The sequence below is a fragment of the Musca autumnalis genome, unplaced genomic scaffold, assembly GCF_047663935.1.
Source record: "Musca autumnalis isolate F117 unplaced genomic scaffold, ASM4766393v1 scaffold_5, whole genome shotgun sequence".
In the NCBI taxonomy this organism is placed as follows: Eukaryota; Metazoa; Arthropoda; class Insecta; order Diptera; family Muscidae; genus Musca; species Musca autumnalis.
The window spans coordinates 41,718,866-41,735,387 of NW_027412088.1; the positions used below are offsets into that span (position 1 = coordinate 41,718,866).

At 34.0% G+C, this 16,522-nt stretch overlaps 1 protein-coding gene across 1 annotated transcript in view; it reads left to right on the plus strand.

Moving 5' to 3' along the window:
• Window positions 1-9,639: 9,639 nt before the first annotated feature.
• Window positions 9,640-16,522, plus strand: part of Mid1 (calcium-permeable channel component Mid1) — a 296,978-nt gene continuing 290,095 nt past the window's right edge. The window contains exons 1-2 of the mRNA XM_073955534.1: window positions 9,640-10,457; window positions 11,112-12,533. The gene's annotated coding sequence lies outside the window, so the exon portion shown is untranslated. The remainder of the gene's footprint in view (window positions 10,458-11,111; window positions 12,534-16,522) is intronic.

Sequence of the window (16,522 nt, forward strand, 5' to 3'; positions counted from 1 at the left end):
TTATTTATTTATTTATTTATTTATTTATTTATTTATTTATTTATTTATTTATTTATTTATTTATTTATTTATTTATTTATTTATTTATTTATTTATTTATTTATTTATTTATTTATTTATTTATTTATTTATTTATTTATTTATTTATTTATTTATTTATTTATTTATTTATTTATTTATTTATTTATTTATTTATTTATTTATTTATTTATTTATTTATTTATTTATTTATTTATTTATTTATTTATTTATTTATTTATTTGTTTGTTTGTTTGTTTGTTTATTTGTTTATTTATTTATTCCTCGATATAATTGTGGAGTTCCAGATGTTTCGTTGTTGATTGAAAGCTCCGTTAGCTTTACCAATTCTATTAAGCTCCGCCTTCGATTGAAATAATGCTTCCGAGATAACAGAACCTAACCAAATATACCCTCTATTTTTTATACTCTCCACCATAATATGGACGGTATCAATCCTCCTTGATCAGCATAAAATTCTAAGTCGATATAACTTTGTCCGTCTGTCTGTCCGTCCGTCTGTTGAAATCAAGATACAGCTCGCAAATTTTAAGATAGATCTTTGTAATTTGGTATAGAAGTTTCTATTACTTCTAGGATACTGAAAATGGCCTACATCGGTCCACGTCTTGATATAGGCCCCCCATAGGTACTGTTTAATGTTCAACGACATTAAACCAGAAAAATAATAATATTCGAAATGCATATGGAATGACCCATATGCATTTAAATTCACGCACATTTTCAAGGCCAATGCATTGGTTTATTGACCTCTCTTTTTTGCTATATTTTTGTACTTTATTCTTTCGCAAATAAAACAATCAACTAGCCCTCTCCTAGTTGTGATCCACTCAAATAACGGACCTCTCAATTATTGTTATTGCTCTTTGTTTCTCACTTCTTCCATCAACTTCTTTTAACAACAACAACAACAACATCAACGCATCCACCTGTGATGAACGTATGCAGCGGACTTATAATGTTGTTGTTGCCATTTATTATTGCTCTGACTTTAAATGACATCTTCGATGCATTGAAAACTTAGTAAAGAAATTACCATCACAACGATCACAACGGAGAACAGAAGGCCTAATTATTAAATACGAAAATTAGAACAACAATTGTAGAAGCGACCTCCACAACACGAAGTGAACTAAAATGATAAAGATTACAATAAAAACTGACCTAAAATATACATGAACTTGTTAATAAAATAATAATGAATTACAATTTTAAAATTATTAAAAATAAAATAGTTGCAACAAACATAAGAAGAACGAAACAATAAATAAAGTAAATTGAATTATGAACATACAAAAACAAAAATCTTTCTCTTAACAAAAAAGAAAAAAGGGTAAACATATTAGACTGACAAAAACAATGAAAGCAAATTAAAATAAAAAACCCCACCCCAAAGTAAACATTTGGTCCTCACGTGCCGAATCGTGTTATAAAAAATAAAAATGATAAAAAATCATAACAATTAAAAAGTGCAGTATTACCAAAAACCGTGCCAGCGACGTTAGAAAGACTTTCAACAGAAAGATTTTGAAAAACAACAACATATCCATAGAAATATTAGTGCATAACGCGAAAAGGTTTTTTGTGTATAAATTTGACCTTCATAAAAGACATAACTTCGTCTTTAAACTGTGCCAATAGTTTGTTCGCCAATTTGTTATACATTTCAATCACAAAAAATCGCCGCTATTTCTATCGGACCTACCTGCAGATGTTCGAAGTAAAACGTTGAACATAGTCAACGATTTCGTGTCTTACCTCTCTTTCTAGACTCCAGAAGTATTGGAAACAAATCCAAGTACAATGACAACAACAATTACCTAAAGTTGCTTCCTACCTCCAACCATACCAACTATGTGACTTTAACCTTTGGCATGTTCTATAACTAGAACTCAAACCGCTTTTCTCTGTACTTCTGACACTTCATATTGTCTTGATTGCGTTACTTACGAATTTTTGAAATTTTTGTCTTTTGATTACTAACCCTGTACATCTTTCGATTTTGGACAGTTACGTCACATGTATGTCCGTTTAAAGCTCGGAAGTGCACCCAACGACCTCTCAATCCCCACCTGTGAATCACAACAACTACATGTAAAGGAAATTCCGGACAAGGAGAATGAAAGACCTACAAAACGCAAGTATATAAAACGGGGAAGCAGTAAGTACAGATTACGCAAGCAAAACTTTCCTGGAGTTACTTCACATTTCATTTGGTGTTGTTACATCAGGTCTAGTGAATCATCTAAGACACAATTATCCAATAAACTTAGTGACGTTTGAGATTTTAAATTTGACATTTTGATAGTTTTCTGACATCAATCCTTCAAAATATGGATTTTTTTAAGAAATTTCAAAATTCATATGATGACCTAGTTGACTTTGAAGAATTCGAAAAGAATGGCAAATCAGAAGATAATTTTTATGAGCTACAAGTTCTTCAAGCTCATCTTGAGTGCATTTGGTCACAGGTTAAACTTTACTATGAAGAATGCCAGAATCATGAAGTTGGGAAAAATGAAATCTCTTTTGACTTAAAAAAGTTAAGAGAAACGTTCAAGGCGTCTTTTAAGGTTTATCAGTCTTGTTTTGTTTCCATTAATACCAAAATTGATGCAACCTTTACTTCTCCAAATAACATTACTATCAAAAGAGCTCCAAGACCTCGAAGCCCTCATATTAAAATACAGTCCACAGCTCATTCTGAAAATAGACAAAGAATATCTGCAGATACTCTGTTAATTACACATTCTATCGAATCGAATACTTTGAAGTTAGTACATCCCAATAAAACATCAGATAAAACTTTAATATCGACATCCCTAGCTAAAATTGTGCATTTTTCATCTCCAGTTCATGAAGATAGTCCTCAAAAGATATCGCAAGAATTCTTGACATCCGCACCTTCTACGGCGAATAGACATCAAAAAATATCGGAAGATTCATTGACATCCGAACATTTAATGGTGAATAGACCTCAAAACATGTCGACATTGGTCATGCAAACTTCAATTGACTCCAAGTCAAACCATCCAGAAAATCTATCTCTTTTTGATGAGAATAGACCTCAACCCATATCAGAAGATACCTTGCCATTAACTTCACTAGAGAAAGTTAAGTCCAACAGTCAGAAATGCGAGTCCCGAGCAATCATCGATTCCGGATTGACCTTCATTTCTGACGGCCTTGAAAAGCGACTTCGCGTTCCTACGAAAAACAAAGAAAAACATACCTCAGACCTAAATCCAACACTGATGGGAAAAACAACCCAACTTTGTGCTTTCACACGTAGCTCTCGATTGCAATCCGACCTCAAACTATTTATCAAAATGTTATTACTTATTATTATTTCGATGACAAACCATCAAAAATACTTATCAGGATTAAATTCAGCTGTGATCGAAACCGGAACCCATGCTTTTGATTTCACACATTGCTCGCGACTGAAACCTGACCTCAAATTAAACGCTTGCGCTCCTTTTACAAAGATCATATCGTTTAATTTGTTTTGCACAAAATTTGACATAAATCGTCATCAAACACCCAAGCGACTAAAGCCTCTTCAACCATTTCTGGAAGCAATCAACGTTTCTGAATCAACCTTTATTTCGATAGAACTGCAACAGCGACCACAACTTCCGATGGTAAAACTCCTAACATACAACTCAGGCGTATTTGCAGCATTGTTCGAAACATCAACAAAATTTTGTGAATTTACACTTCATTGGCGATTTAACCCTGACTTCAAATTGAACGAATTCGCTCCTGCAGAGACTTTTTCGTTAAACTTGCCTTGCCTAGATCTTGTTATCACTAATAACCTCAAAAACATTCATTTTATGGGACAAAAAACTCATTACAAATTCCCAATGCGGAATACTGGAATAACCTTCATTCAAAATGCATCTCAACGTCACGATGAGACACTGTGTCAAATCAGAAAAGTACTATATTCACACCGTTGCCGTAAATTATTTAAATCAACACAAAACCTTATAACTTCAGAAATAATTTCAACACAGCTCAAACTGTATTTCTTCAATCTCGAAGACTTGATACATCGACATCTAAAAGCATGTGAAGACATCACGGAACATATGCAGTCAAATAATTATGTTACGAAGTCGAAAAATATACACAAAATCATCGTGGACATTTCGACTCAAATCTGACGTCAATCGACTTAACATTTCCACCGTGTATAAAAAAGCGTTGCAAACACAGAATCATTATAACACACTTTTTCAATTTAAACCAATAATTTTACTATGCCTCTTTACAGATCCGAGAAAGAAAAATTGTGACTTCTAGGAGGACCTCAGGCCATACTACTTTCTCCACTCTAATTCGCAACATGCGATCAATCACCAAAACATTCGCCATCTCAGGGTGTTCAAATTTGACATTTTGCAGTATCAACGAAAAAAAAAGCTGCCGACAACTTCAAAAAAAAAAAAAAAAAAAAATATGTAAATAAATAAACAATATCAATCAAGTCTGAAAATTACTTTTGCTTAAAACTGCCAGTCAAACGTACAAGTATACCTAAATTGCAACTGACTTCCAATATGACGTATTGCGGGTTACATCAACATCCATATACAAGTACCATCAACAGTGTCATCGAAAGTCAATCAACCCAACAACAGCAGCTCAAACCCCGACTCGTAAAAGAAATTAGAGAAGCAAATATCAAATCATCAACATTCACAAAACTAACCCAAAACTTCATTCTTTCCAGATTTTCATAACAGCCTTCAAATCACATATTGGGGTCCAGTCGCATTCAAACCTTGTTATCTCCAACCTGACGAAACGCAAATTTCTTCCAGCACAAACTGTGAAAATACCAAACGATTCTTTCCAACAACAACGCACTTACATCCATATTTTTATCAACATAAATGAAGGCCTCCACATTGACCAATCATACTATCTTCAACAATGTTCTGATTATCATTGGCATTTTACAACAAACATTGCAAATAACACATCAAAAGTTCAGCAATTAGCTACGAGACATCTATTGTCAACATCAAACCGTATTCAACATGCTTTTCAAATCTTGTGTTCCCAACCAGTTGTCTTGTTACCGAAATACGCCTACAAAATGTGTAAGCTAACATACCCAACGATGGTGTTGTTTGTTACAGTTGTAACCTAAAGTATCTCGACCTCCACTTTGGACTTTTTAGGAAACAAAACAAACAAAAGATTATCATAAACAAATGGTCGTCAAGCATATCTTTGCTATACCTCTTCACAGCTTTGTCATCTTTTTCTAAAACAAATCATCTGGACTCTAAATCCCTGAATAGGTCATAATCAAGTTTCCACACATCATGGAGGGGCCGGTATGTTTAATGTTCAACGACATTAAACCAGAAAAATAATAATATTCGAAATGCATATGGAATGACCCATATGCATTTAAATTCACGCACATTTTCAAGGCCAATGCATTGGTTTATTGACCTCTCTTTTTTGCTATATTTTTGTACTTTATTCTTTCGCAAATAAAACAATCAACTAGCCCTCTCCTAGTTGTGATCCACTCAAATAACGGACCTCTCAATTATTGTTATTGCTCTTTGTTTCTCACTTCTTCCATCAACTTCTTTTAACAACAACAACAACAACAACATCAACGCATCCACCTGTGATGAACGTATGCAGCGGACTTATAATGTTGTTGTTGCCATTTATTATTGCTCTGACTTTAAATGACATCTTCGATGCATTGAAAACTTAGTAAAGAAATTACCATCACAACGATCACAACGGAGAACAGAAGGCCTAATTATTAAATACGAAAATTAGAACAACAATTGTAGAAGCGACCTCCACAACACGAAGTGAACTAAAATGATAAAGATTACAATAAAAACTGACCTAAAATATACATGAACTTGTTAATAAAATAATAATGAATTACAATTTTAAAATTATTAAAAATAAAATAGTTGCAACAAACATAAGAAGAACGAAACAATAAATAAAGTAAATTGAATTATGAACATACAAAAACAAAAATCTTTCTCTTAACAAAAAAGAAAAAAGGGTAAACATATTAGACTGACAAAAACAATGAAAGCAAATTAAAATAAAAAACCCCACCCCAAAGTAAACAGGTACATTCTGATTTTTGGTATTTTGAAGGTTTTAGTGTCATTAAAACACTGAAATTGCTGAAATTTGGTAATAAGTCTTCGTTGGGAGTACGAAACTTTCCACCTTAATGTTGTTGGTATAGGTCCACACCTTCATATAGGCCCCATAGAACGGTACCTCCCGATTTTCGGTATTTCGAAGGTTTTAGGCTCATTAGCACACAAAAAAAGCTGAAATTGGGTATTTAGTCTTCGTTGGGGATGTAAAGCTTTCCGCATGAAATTTGTCGGGAGGGGTCCATGTTTTTATATAGCCGCCATAGAACAGGTCCTCCCGATTTTCGGTATTTTGAAGGTTTTAGCCTCACTATCACACAGAAATGACTGAAATTTAGCATTTAGTCTTCGTTGGGGATATACAACTTTCCACCAGAAATTTTTCGGTATAGGTCCACGCTTTCATATAGCCCCCATAGAAGGGAACCTCCCAATTTTCTGTATTTTGAAGGTTATGGCCTCAATATCGCACCAAAATGCCTGAAAAATAGTATTTGGTCTTCGTTGGGGGAATAAAACTTTCCACCGGAAATTTGTCGGTATAGGTCTACGCCTTCATGTAGCCCCCACAGAACAGTACCACCCGATATTCGGTATTTTGAAGGTTGTGGCCTCAGTAGCCAACCGAATTGGCTCAAATGTGGTATTAAGTCTTCGTTGGGGGTACAAAGTTTTCCACTTTAATGTTGTTGGTATATGTACACGCCTTCATATAGCCTCCATAGAACTGTACCTCTCGATTTTCTGTATTTTGAGTGTTGTAGCCTCAATATCTCACCGAAATGCCTGAAATACGGTATTTGGTCTTCGTTGGGGGTATAAAACTTTCCACTTGAAATTTGTCGGTATAGGTCCACGCCTTCATATAGCGCCCATCGAACAGTACCACCCGATATTCGGTATTGTGAAGGTTGTGGCCTCAGTAGGCAACCGAAATGACTGAAATTTGGTATTAGGTCTTCGTTGGGGGTATAAAACTTTCCACCTAAAATTTGTTGGTATAGGTCCACGCCTTCATATAGCCTCCATAGAACGGTACCTCCTGTTTTTCGTTATTTTGAAGGTTTTAGCATTTTTAACACACCGAAATATCTGAAATTTGGTATTTAGTTTTCGTTGGAGCTATAAAACTTTCCACCTGAGATTTTTCGGTATAGATCCACGCCTTCATATAGCCCCCGCAGAACAGTACCACCCGATATTCGGTATTTTGAAGGTTGTGCCCTTAGTATCCAACAGAAATTGCTGAAAATTGGTATTAAGTCTTCGTTGGGGTATAAAACTTTCCACCTGAACTTTTTCGGTATAGGTCCAGGCCTTCATATAGCCCCAACAGAAGAGTACCTCCTGATTTTCAGTTTTTTGAAGGTTGTGGCCTATGTATCCCACCGAAATGGCTGAAATTTGGTATTTAGTCTTCGGTGGGGGTATTAAACTTTCCACCTGAAATTTGTCGATATAGGCTTTCGTCTTCATATAGCCCCCATATAACGGTAGCTTCCCGATTTTCCGTAAGTATTTTGATATTCCACCGAAATGGCTGAAATTAGGTACTTATGTAGTCTTCGTTGGGCGTATACAGGTTTCCAAATGAAATTTTTGGGTATTGCTCCACGTTTTCCACGTAGACCTGCCCCTCCAAATGTTCGGAATTTTGAAGATTTTGACTCTAATATCCCACCGAATGTTTTAAACTTAGTATTTAGTATTCGTTGAGGTACCCCAGACAGTATAGGTTTCACGTTGTATAGCCCACATATAAGCGTAGCCACTTTAGCTTTAGGTTTTTTGAAGATTTTAGTCACATTTTTCTACCGAATTGGTGGTTAGTTGGATTTTTGTGTTCCCAGAAGATAGAAGAACACTAAAAACTTTAATTTAAAACTTACTCGCAAACAAACTGTCTACATATATCCAGGATTAAGTCTAGCCGGTATTGCTGTTATTTAATATTGACATTAAATATTGGAGTTCAAAATATCATTTCGGAAAATTTTAAATATTGATCCATGTTTTGGAAAGAAGTACGATGACGCCCCATGTGACTCCTGCAATAAGTGGAAGAGCTTTGTACTTTCATAAACAAAGGTTACACGATAGATTTCGTGGTGGAGGCTATAAAAAGTTCGACCCGCCGTTCTTACTTGTTGCAGTTTTAATTGTGCAGTACCAGGTTCATAAAAAACTAAACATTAAGCACCCTGCAATCAGGACCCTTGCTACTATTTTAAAGAGTCTATATACCCAAGGAAGGCACCTAAAATCTCTTTAAATAGTACATATGTATTTTTGAAAGGTACCATTGAAATACCTACCTACTCGAGCAATCAAAAATATCACACTCATACACGCAGTGACAAAAAAATAAATAAAAAATAAAAGCAAAACAGAACAACATGATAAGAAGGATTAAAAAGGATTACTAATGATTAGGGCCCACAGCTATATAGGACGAGTGTTGGAGCAGTAAAAATAAATCACAGTCTCATAATCACTCATTTATACACAAACAAACAGACAAACATTCATACAAACACCCATACGAAACGGGCTAACTTGCGAACAATTCAGAGATAACAACAGTCACAATTTGAACATATTGAAATTAGGAGAAAGTACTCAAAAATACAAAAAAAAAAAGAAAAAAACGATGCAATTGAAAAACACGAAGAAGAGGAAAAAAGTAAAAAAAAAAAACTATTGAAAGGCAAAACGCACACACACAAGAAACCCTCCAATGCAAATGACAAATGATATTGAACAAAAACACAATTGAAAGGAAGAAATGTGTAGTTAAAGAAGTCCTTATATTTTCTTGAGAGATGAGAGTGAAACACAGAGTGAGAGAGAATTTTTTGTCAAAAATAAAGGGGAAGATATATAATATCCTAAGTAAGTCAAATAAAAAGAGCACATGCTAAAAGTGCGTGAACATCTGGCACATTGCAATGATGCGGGGGAGGAAGTGTTTGGTCAATGACAACTACAACGGCAACAAACACAATACAACACACAAAGGAAAACCACGAAAAGTTCTTATTTCTTTTGTGATACGGGAAAAATACTAAACAAACAACTGATAGGAGGACGACAATGGCAATGCTTAACAAACAAAACAAGGCAAAAAGCTTTGTGTACAGAAATTTACTCTGAGAATGACAGAGAGAGAGAGCGAGTGATGTATTTAGTACACATGTTTAGTAATAGAGCAATAATAAAAGAGAGCCAGCCACATACCCACCATATGTTTGGCGTTTACACAACCAGGGAAAGTTTAGTGCTAAAGTTTGTGCCTTAACCAAGGAAAAAAAGAGAGAGTAAAATGGAGAGTCTGAGAGCACTGAGTAAAGCTGTTCGTATTTTCGAAAATGGCGTAGTTATAGTATTTCATATTAACTTCCAGTTAAGCGCCATCTGCAACTGTATTGTAGTCAGTGCCATTTGGGGCCATCAGCCAAGAAGCAGGGTAGTACGGTTAAATCCTGCGACGCGCAATCCTTACACATATACTTTTTCTTTTTCTACTAACTAACTAACCAAGCAACCAACCAACCAAAAACAACAAAAACCCATGGAATACCTACAAAAAATATAGAAAAAAATCTTTTTAAAAAATTTAATTACAAAAACATGCCTAAAGTTGTAATAAATTGTTGGTGAAACAACAAAATATATCACAGAAAAGTAACGGAAAACCAAGTGGAGTAATGAATACTTTTATATAACCATCAAGAAGTGATATTTGTGTATTAAAAAAAGGTATCCGAAAAAAGTTTAGTGGGTGAACCTAAGAAAAACGAAGAAAAGAGGCAGCAGCCAGCCAGCCAGCTGAAGAAAAGATTCTCAAAATTTGCTTGCGCACATAACGGTCGTGGACGTGAAGAATATTTTTTTACAATGAAATAAAAGAAAATTATTAATTTGTTTCAAAATACAAACAAATAAAAGAATTTTTAAAGAAATTACCAAAAATTAAGAAAAAAATATGCCTAATACTATGCAGAGGATACTAAAGGAAGTATAGTTTTAGGGGGCGAACAAAAGAAAAAAAGAAATATTGAAATTTGAAAATTCTAGTGCAGACAACCGCCTGGCCCCCCACCACCAACTGGCAAAAAGGGCATGTCATAATTTTTCCAAGAGTGTGTTTTGCTTGTGTGAAAAAAACGAAGAAAAATAAAGTGTAAGCTTTCAAACTGGCTAAAAACCTGAAAATATGCTGCCTTTATGGTAACTGTTATATAATTAAAGGTATGATTAGAGGCTGTATAAAGGAGCCTAAAAATTAAAACAAAATAATAAAAAGTGTGGAAAATGTGAAATTAAAATAACTAAATTTTATCAAAAATAAAAAAATATATACTTAAAAGTTTCAAACAAAAGCGTTAATTAGTGGGGAAAATAAAACAACAACATAAAACAATGTTTTTTTTTTTTGTTGTAAAGAATTTAAAAGTCCTTACTTTTTAAATAAGTTCAAATTTTATTATTTTTTAACAATTATAACCAAAATGTTATTCATTATTACATAAAAATCTTCCATCTTAAGAATTATTCTTCTTTCATTACCATATTTTTCGTTCTTCTCCATCAATGCCTGCTACATAGAGCGCGCTTATGTGTGTGTATGTGCGGGAGGATGAGGAGGAGGCGGAGGAGTAGTCTCAGCTTTTGGAAAAAATAATGTGTCTGTTTCCTTTTTCATATAAAATTTCTTTCATATACACATGCCGTTACTCTGTCAAAATGGTCCGTTGGAAAAAACCGTTAGTTCTTTGATTTTCCTTTATCATCGCTTTCATCAAGATTCTTTGTCATTTCTCATTTTGTTTTTTTTTTTTGATTCATTTGACAATTCGTTTAATTCGTGTGAGATTCGTCCAAAATACATATGATTCGTTACAGAACGATATTTTCGAAATGGCAAAAGCAAAAGAAAAGTGGAAGTTAAGATAAATGAGATAGACCAAAAAAGATAATTTCTAAGAAAAAGGGAGGAAATGTTGAAATATTACCAACTACCAACGACTTTTTGAAGAGTTGGCAACCCTTGTATTGGAAATATCTCACAGGTTTAATTGACTACATCTCCCACGCTCTTGTCACTCACAAAATATAATTAAACTCCCCCGTTGCGAGAGAAAAAGCAAAAGCTAAATGTATCAGTGAGAGAAGAGAGCAAGCAAGCAAGTGTGAAAATAAATAGTGATAGTTTTTTTCAAAGATTATCCTTAAACAACATACGCTAAAGCATAAACGAAACGAGAGAGAGCGAAAAAATGAATGAGAAATTTTATGACCCTGAGAGGCTCAATATTCGAAAGCCACCGTTATATAAAGCAAACACCCAAAAACGTGCAAAGTGAAGTGTTGAAACTACAAAACATCTAAGTTTTGGTGAAAAAAGCTTTTTTCGTGGAAATTTCAAAATTGCAAGAAAACGAAAGAAGTGGCAAAGAGAAATAAAAAATGCCAAGAAATTAAATAAAACACAAATCCAATTCCATGGAAGTGCAAATGTATTAGCAAAACACAAAACAACTATTTCAAAATTTTACGTGAAAAAAAAAAATCCAACAACAATATTCTAAAATGTATTCTCTTTTCTTTCAAGGTTAACAACAACAACAAAAACAAAATATCACAAAAAAATACACAACCAGTGTAAAATTATAAACAATAACACCCAGAAAAAGTTTAACAAATACAAAATAACTTTGAAACATAAAATATGGCCTGAGTCCATTACGATAAATGCCACCTACAAATACTTAAAAAATAGCGCCTTTTAAGTTCGATAATATCATCGTTTTATACAAAATATCGTTAAACATTTTCGTAAGTGTCGAGTTCGTGTTCGAGAATAAATACGATCTGTTTTTTGTTTCGTACAAAACCCTCTGCATTTTTACATTATTAAATTACGGTCTGGTTTAATATCTAATTCTACGGAACCCCATACATTCATTGTCTACGTTAAATGTTAAAACAATTCCTCAGCAGCATGTCAACGCAGCCACATCACAACTTTTGTGTACACCACCATCGCCATTGAAACTACCAACTAATTTTATATCACACAAATTTGTATTGTTATTGTAATTTTGTTTTTGAAAAAAAAAATCCAAAATACAACAATGTTTTAGAAAAAAGTGTGTTTGTTTGGTCCAAAAAGAGATTTTCAAAATTGTGTTCGAATTTTCAAATGAAAGATATTCGTATGTTTGCTAAAAAACATAAATTATCGATGCAGAGCCTACTTTCACTACTCTTGGAATACCCCTAAACTTGGATTATAAATGGATATATAACGAAAAATAAAAAATTGTAAGTTTAAAGTAAAAAATCAAAAATAGTAAAATAAATTAAATTTAAGCCACAACTATTGATTACAATATTTTTTGGTTCTGTTAACAGAATATGCAATATAGATAGTTAGAAGTGGGAGTATATGTATATGAAGCCGAAATGTCTTCTGTTGTATTTTGGTTTTGACAACATATGATAGGAAAAGATTATAAATAATAAATATATTGTTTACACTATGCAACATTATTAAGGCAATCTTGTGCAAAACGACTAAAGCTCTAGTTGGGTTTTGTTGTGTCAGATCCAGATTGGATTTTATGGCCCCATCTAAACATGGTTAAATATTGACTTTTTATAGCAATTCGGGGCTATATCTCTGAAACCAATGCGAATCTTCTTCTGACCTCTGAAGCAAATTTGTAGATAAGGACAAGAATAATATATTATATAAATGAAAAACCACATTTACTGCCCAAAATTTTATAATATATCTAAAAATTCCACAATCTGTATACATTTAGCGCCATTACTCCAAAACTGCTAAATTTTCCGTAATATTATCTTTGAGAAAAATATTCGCTTGAATGTAATAAATAACTCTTCAGAACATGTCATTGTTGTTAAATGCCTCTATCACGTTGTTTTCAGTATATTTTTCAACAACGATTTAATAAATATGTCAATAATGTGGTGAAATCCGAAATGCTTGAATAAACTTTTGGTGTGAACTGTGTTTGAAATACGTGTTGTGATAGATATGATACAGAATACAGCATATCAGAGTTTCAGATATTGGAACATTTTTCCAACAGGTTACTTGGTTCAACTCCCAAGAGTTTAGGAGGTACTGACCAGAATTCCAGAAATTATATAAAATTTTCTATATTTTATCGATTTTGATGCCCTAGTACTGTATGTTAACCAGATAAGTTCTTCTTATTTTGGCTACAATATTGCTAAAGACATCAAGGCCAAATTTCTATTCGTTTTTGAAATTAATTTTAATTTTAGCCCGGTTTATATGAGGTCATAAAATCCGAACTGGATCTGACAGAACAAAACCCACCTAAGGTTCTTGTAGCCTCAATATGTACTTTGAAAAAATGCATACTAGAAGTAGTTTGCATGTTCAGTGTTGCACAGTGTTATCGACGAGCATATTTACATCCATTTTGTTTTGAATGCCCTTCACCATAGTATGGGGGTACATTAAGTTTGTTTTTCCGTTTGTAACGCATTGAAATAATCATTTGCAACCATATAAAGTATATATTCTTGATCAGGATGAAATTCTGAGCGATATAGCCATGTACGCCTGTCAGTCTGTTGTAATCACTCTAGCGTCCGCAACAACTGAGCTAGAACGCTATTTTTTTGCACCCGAGTGTATTTTTTTCGATAGCTAAGTTCGAAGATGGGCTATATCGGCCCACGTTTTGATATAGCCCCCATATAACGGTACTTACCGATTTTCGGTATTTTGAGGGTATTTGCTAAATATTTTGACCGAACTACCTATAATTGGACATATGAGGTTCCCAATGATCAAAAACCTCTGCACCAAAAATTGTCTACATAGTCCACGTTTAAGGTTCCCAGAGGCCACAAAACATCTGCACCATAGTCCCCATATAACGTTACGTCCCGATTTTCGGTGTCATGAAAACATTTGAGGTTCCCAGGGGCCACAAAACATCTGCACCAAAAATTTTCAACAAATGGTTCATGTTTTGGTATATAACGGTACCACCCGATTTTCGGTAATTTGTTTCCAGTGGTCGCTAACCATCTCCACCAAAACTTGTCAACATAGCTCTATGTTTCAGCTTAGCCCGCATATAACGGTACGTCTGGATTTTCGGTATTATAAGGGGTTTATCTACATTTTTGAGCTTCACAGTGGTCACAAAACATATGTACCAAAAATTGTCTTCATAGGTCCACGTTTCATTATAGCCTTCATATAACGGTACCACCCGATTTCCAGTATTTTGAGGATTTTGCCTAATTTTTTCGAACTACCTGTAATTTGACGCTTAAGGTTCCTCGAGGTCACAAAGCACCTGCACAACAAATTTTCAACATAGGTTCATGTTTTGTTATAGCCCCCATATAACGGTACCTCCCGATTTTCGGTATTATGAGGGTTTTATCTAATTTTTTTGACCGAACTACCTGTAATTTGGCATGTTAAGTTCCCAGTGGTCACAAAACATCTGCAGCAAACATTTACCACATAGGTTCGTTCATGTTTTGGTATAGACCCCATATAACGGTACCGAAAGAGGCCAAACAATATCTGCACTAAAACTTTTCAACGTAGGTCCATGTCGTGGTATAGCCCCCATATAACGGCACATCCCGATTTTCGGTATTCGAGGATTTTAGCACCATTTTTGAACAAAACTACCTGCAATTTGATGTTTGAGGTTCGCAGTGGTCGCAAAACATCTCCACCAAAAATTGTCAATATGGATCTATGTTTCGGTATAGCCCGCGTATAACGGTACACCTGAATTTCGGTATTTTGAGGATTTTAGCTACATTTTTTACGGTATAAAGGTACATACCTCCCGATTTTCGGTACTTTGAGGATTTTAGCTACCTTTTTGATGGTAGTCCCTGCAATTTGACGTTGATTGTCCCAGTTGTCGCAAAACTACTCCACAAAAAATATTCAACATAGGCCCATGTTTCGGTATAGCCCCCCATATAACGCTACCTCCCAATTTTCGGTATTTTGAGGGGTTTTTCTACATTTCTTCACGGAACTACCTGTAATTTAACATTTGAGGTTTTCCGAGGTCACAAAACATATGTACCAAAAATGTTCAATATATGTCCATGTTTTGGTGGAGATGTGTTGTATTTTGAGGATTTTAGCTACTTTTTTGACAGAAGTATCTGCAATTTGATGTTTGAGCCTCCCAGTAGTTACAAAACTAATCTACCAAACATTTTTAACATAGGCCCATGTTTCGGTATAGCTCCCATATAATGGTACCTCCAGATTTTCGGTAATTGTATCTGTAATTTAACATTTGAGGTTCCCGGAGGTCATAAAACATCTGTACAAAAAATTAAGAACATAGGTCCATGTTTTGATATACCCCCATATAACGGTACCTTCCGATTTTATGTATTTTGATAATATTAGCTATATTTTTCATCGAAAATTGTCAACATGGGTTCATGCAAATTTTTTAAGGGTTCGATTATGCATTGCCACTAAACTTGAGTTGCGTTGTCAATTGCTAGCGCGACTGAGATGAAATATCAGTGTTTTTTCGAACTTGTGAACTCTATATTCAATCAAAAACACACAATTCGCGAAAAAAATTTAAAATGATAAGTGCAGTGGAATTATTCTTTGATGATGAAGAATATGTACAAGACATTGCATCTATTAGAAGAAATTTGAATCCATTGGAATTGCCATCTGCACTGAAAGGTTGATGCTCATGTTGGAAAGATCTGTGTAATCAGTAGATAGCGGAATTTTATGCAACCCCTATTTTTGGTCCAATTCATGTCAAATTTTGGGACTGGGCATATTTTTGGATTCTGATTAAAATGCAATCAAAACATATGACATATGCAAAATGTATAAATTTTTGCATATGGAAAATTTATGCATTTTACGTATGTATTTTATTATGCAACAAATATTTCAATAATAGGTACAAAAATGTTTGTATGTACAATTTTTCTGTTTAAAATTCTTTCCAGACAAGTCAATAAAATAGAGATATGTATAACCAGAGCCTCAACCTTAAAAATGCCGAAAATCGGGAGGTATCATTCTATGGGAGCTATATGAAGGCCTGAACCTAAACCGACAAATTTTTGGTGGAAAGTTGTTTACCCCAAGGAAGACTTAATATCAAATTTCAGCCATTTCATTGGAATATTGGGGCCATAATCTTCAAAATACCGGAAATCGGGAGTTACCGTACTATGGGGGCTATATGAAGACGTGGACTTCTACCTAAAAATTTCAGGTGAAC